The 4,556-nt window shown below is 27.7% G+C and overlaps 1 protein-coding gene across 3 annotated transcripts in view; it reads left to right on the plus strand.

The window, feature by feature from the left end:
- Positions 1-438: 438 nt before the first annotated feature.
- The window catches only part of LOC106478129 (etoposide-induced protein 2.4 homolog), a 65,307-nt gene continuing 61,189 nt past the window's right edge, over positions 439-4,556 (plus strand). Inside the window, exon 1 of one of the 3 annotated variants that reach the window (XM_013938642.2) lies at positions 439-491. The gene's annotated coding sequence lies outside the window, so the exon portion shown is untranslated. Of the gene's footprint in view, positions 492-677; positions 699-3,020; positions 3,042-4,556 lie in introns of those variants that run through there. The other 2 variants (XM_013938644.2, XM_013938643.2) reach the window with 2 other exon arrangements.

A 4,556-nucleotide genomic window follows, 5' to 3' on the forward strand; every position in this document is an offset into this window, starting at 1 on the left:
TTTTATTTAAGAAAGGACTTGTATCACTGAAGTTCCTCTGAAAGAATTTTTACGGAAATTAACAAACGATCAGAGACGTAACAATATATATTTTGCGGTAAAAGTCTGAAGAGTGAGTTACTCTAAAATTAAATGCAATTTTGTTTATTTTTTGGTTAAAAATAATTTTAATAAAGATATACAAATATTCAATAAAGTTTAAAATAACCAGCTAAAACGAAAAATTAAATTTTTTATGAAATTTATCAGTGAAAATAAAATATATTTACATAGTTTATTTTACATATATGTATTAATTTATTTGTAGACATAGTTTTAGAAATAATACAGTGTCTCTAGGAAAAATAAGAAGTTAAAGTATACAACTTAAAATTCTTAATATTTTGTAATTTCAAATTTTCTGTATTTTCGTTGAATTTGTTATTGAGTCACCTGGGTGAAAGAAGTAGGACAGATCAGCTGTAAACGGAGAAAGGAGTTAGAGAAGAAAGGTTTATTTTTCTGATGCTTGAATTATAAATTTTCTTCAATTTATTTAATTTTTTTGTACAATTACAAGGTATTTTGTGTTTAATTTTAGAGTTGTTTTCCTATGAGGTGCTATTATTATGTAATCATTTTTAGCGTATGTATATAAAAAGTTGCATATTGTTACGTTGATTTCTGTCTGAGTCTGACTAATGTAATTTCATAAACCAGTTAAGTAGTATCTAATAATAATATTCACTAATAGTTATGATATTAGCAACTTTTCATTATTTATAGTTTAGAACTTTTTAAAATTATAAGTTTTCGTATTTAACATACAAACTTGTAGTTATACGTTATTGGTTATGTCTGCAATTATGAAATTTATACTCAAAGTCAAAGCAACAGAAATACAACTTACAAGTGTAATATCTAATCTTACCCATCAACTAATGATAATGATAGAGTTTGTTGTAAAATTATAACCATTGTCTTATGAATACATTACTGGTGTACCATCATTGTCAGTGTGAGTGACTGATGAAACTTTCGTAAGCCATACACACTGACAATGATGGTACAGCAGTAGGTGAGAGACTCTGGAGATAATTTTTATACAGCTGCTGAGTATTGACTAGACTGAAATTGATGTATTAATAGGAGTAACCCAATATTGGACACTAAAGTTAGAAAACTGTGGGCATGTTCTGGCAGTTTGTGGTTTGGGATTGCACTTTAATAATATGTGTTGAATGGAGCAAGCATTAGTGTTTCTCTATAATATTAAGGTATTTGAATATGTTAGATTTCATAAAAAAAGCATTTGAAAAGTTGACATTTTATTAATGATTGTTAACATGGTCTTAGTAACTTTTCTGTGTTTATTAGCTTGTTGAAGTTTTTGATAGGGCTTCCACTTTTCTTTTTTTCAGTGATAGCATGATGAAGGCATCCTGATTGGTTTTGTGTATCTTGGTATTCATAATATAGAGACTATTTAAGAAAGTACCACACAGAGAATAACAAGTTGACTGCATAAGAAATTAGTGATCTGTTTTGGACCTTTGATGCTCAGTTTTTATTGGAAGGATTTATATATATTCTTGGATAGTAGTACTTCCAAATGAACTGATGCTACTAAGATTCCTGAAAGTAAGCAGATTATCTTGAGAATATTCATTATGAAAAGAGCCAACTCTTTCACAATCCAAAGAAATCAAGTCAAAACTAAGCCTCTCTATGTAGCTCATTTAATCAAGAAAACCATTCTAGCAACCTTATTCTGCACCCTTTCCAACAAGTTAATATACTTCTTGTAGAAAGTGATGTAAACAAAAATACTCCAAATAATGCAGAAGAAAAAAAAGGCTCTTCTGGGGTGACAGTATATTCAGATGTTAAGAATAGTTGATAATTTAAATAATCATCTGTATGTATTCTATTAGTCATTTGTAATGTTCTAATTCGATAGTTGAATTTATTGTTTGGAAATATAAATCAGATATTAGGGTTAGTAGATATGTTCTTTGACAAAGTTATGTTGTTAGAGGTACTAAAGTTTTAGAGTAACTTGCAGTTAATTTAGATTCATTTAAGTTTTTGCTGGGTAAAGGTAACCTTGACAGTCATAAATAAAATCTTTACCTCCACATTCTCTAATGTTAATTTGAGTTAAAGGTTTTATTAAATGTTTCTAGTTTTGAACAAAGCCTTGAACATTCAGTTTTCATCATTTGACAATATTCTTTTGTTTAGAAGGATGTTCTTTATATTATATTTATGTTAAAAGCCACAGCTATAAAATTCACTTTAAAAGCTCTGTCATAATTTATTATGGCAACATTGATTTTGAATACATATTTCTTTAATTAAAACTTGTTCTGTCATTCTTCATTATAGAACATTGATTTTGAAAATATTTTTGTTTAATTGAAACATATATATGTTAATTTTAAAAGGTCTTAATTTAATTAAAACTCTTGTAGAGTTGTGATATTCAGACAAGTCCGAGTGCTTGCACATAAACAAACTATTTGTGGCCTTGAATTTTAGGCCTGTTGTTTATAGCTGAACAACTTGTAACAACTTGTATTATAATGATTTTTAAAACTGAACAAGTAGGTGACTGCATTAAAGAATCTTGTTAATATTTTTCTTAAATATATTTTAGTTCATTGTAACAATTTACAAACTTGTTAGAATTAATATGAAGAGTTATTGCTTTCAAATCCTTGACACTTCAAAGAAGAAAGAATTATTTAGGAATTATATCAAGAATTGAAAAAAAAACATTTGTGGAAATATGGCATTATGAGAAATGTAATAAAAGTTCATATCAATCAACTTTTCCTTTTAAATCCTCATGAAGAACTTCAAAAAAAGATTTATAATGTGGTTTTTCTTGTATCCAAGTTAATTCATAGTTCTACAGAAAACACAAAATAGCTTATAATTGAATTTTTTCAACCAATTAAAATGTAATGCTCTACCAATATAAAATTATTGGGTTAGGACTTATTTCAAAAATTATATAATTTTTTAAGTCGACAGAACAGTGCATTAGGGAATGAAAGGTAGGTCTATTTTTGTAACTTATTCTGGTACATTATTGATTCAGAAGTCTGTGTAGCATGCACATAACTAAGATTTAGGCTGATTCATGTTTCTTTGACATAGTGTCAACATGTGCCAGGACATTTTAATTTCTTCCATGAAAGCACTGTTTTTAATGTAAAGTTTTTATTAAACATATGTTAGCAACTGAGAAGAACTTGGATCTTAACTGATTTTTATAAGCCATATTTTCTAATCTTGCTTTGTTTGTAGGTTGATATTAAAACTTATCTTAATCATCAGTGAAATTCCCTGATTGTTAGTCTTTTAATTGTTACTGTAAGCCTGCAGGTATCTGAACTATTTTAGTATGCTATTAGCTGTTTTTTCTGTACATTTTGACTAGGTTTATATTGTGCACCAAAATGTTTAGGCCTTAATCTAAAATATATATTTAAAATCAGGTGAACATTTATAAATTGATGCTGGTATTGTGGTGAATAAATCAGGCCTTCAGGAAATGCCCCCTTAATCTTCAACAAGAATTATTAAGTTTTGTCTTCTTTTACACTAATACTAGGTCATTATTATTTGCAAGTTATTTTAAGAATTAATGTTTTGACAAACAGCCATGGGTATATTATTTTTCCTAATAACAAATGTGTTTTCAATCAATGTGTTTAGCAGAAAAGTTTTTTATGGTTAAACATGGTAATAAAACATATCTGTATCATTAATGTATTTTTATTTGCTGGTTGCTAGTTTATTTTGTTTGCTTATCAGAATTTCTTAGAACATGTAAACAGAGTTCATATTTAGTTTCTTACAGCTAATGATCTAAAAGGAATTTGCATTCAAGTGCAGCTGATTTTACTCATTCTAGAATAACTAACTACACGCACACACACACACACACACCATCAAAAGGTTCTTGGTAGATTTTATTTTTTGAAGTTTTCAGATATTTTTTATTAGCACCTAAGCTCAGCGATTGGCTGATTTATTAAATTTTTTATGTTACAATACATTTTCCAAGTTTAACTTCTGAGTCAGGAATCAAATCTTTAATTTCTTTTTCTTTGGCATAGAATAATGTTGTTGTTTCTACTATGAAAGAAAAAAACAGCAACCTAAAATAAACTCTCACCACCTTATTAGGACTTATCTATCTAAATTAACAAAAAATATATGGAAAACGGTATATAGAAGTCAGGCCGAAAAACGTGATATGGATATACCTAACCCACTATGTTTAAAGATAATAAATGTGACTGTAATTGAATTATGTCCATATTGTAATACTAAGATAAGTAACAATTGGCATATGTATTTTAGGTGTATTGCAAAAGAACTTTTATTAGACATGATTTTTAAGATATGTTCAACAATTTTGGGAAGAACATGTAAATTGTATGATTATTGGTATTTATGCTCTTATAAAAGTTGCAATAATTCCAAATTAATTGAGGTATGTACTTTCCTCATTATTTTAGGAAAAAGTATTATATATACACAGCGTGGTCACAAGTAAATAG

This window comes from Limulus polyphemus, unplaced genomic scaffold (genome assembly GCF_000517525.1).
Source record: "Limulus polyphemus unplaced genomic scaffold, Limulus_polyphemus-2.1.2 Scaffold182, whole genome shotgun sequence".
Taxonomy (NCBI): Eukaryota; Metazoa; Arthropoda; class Merostomata; order Xiphosura; family Limulidae; genus Limulus; species Limulus polyphemus.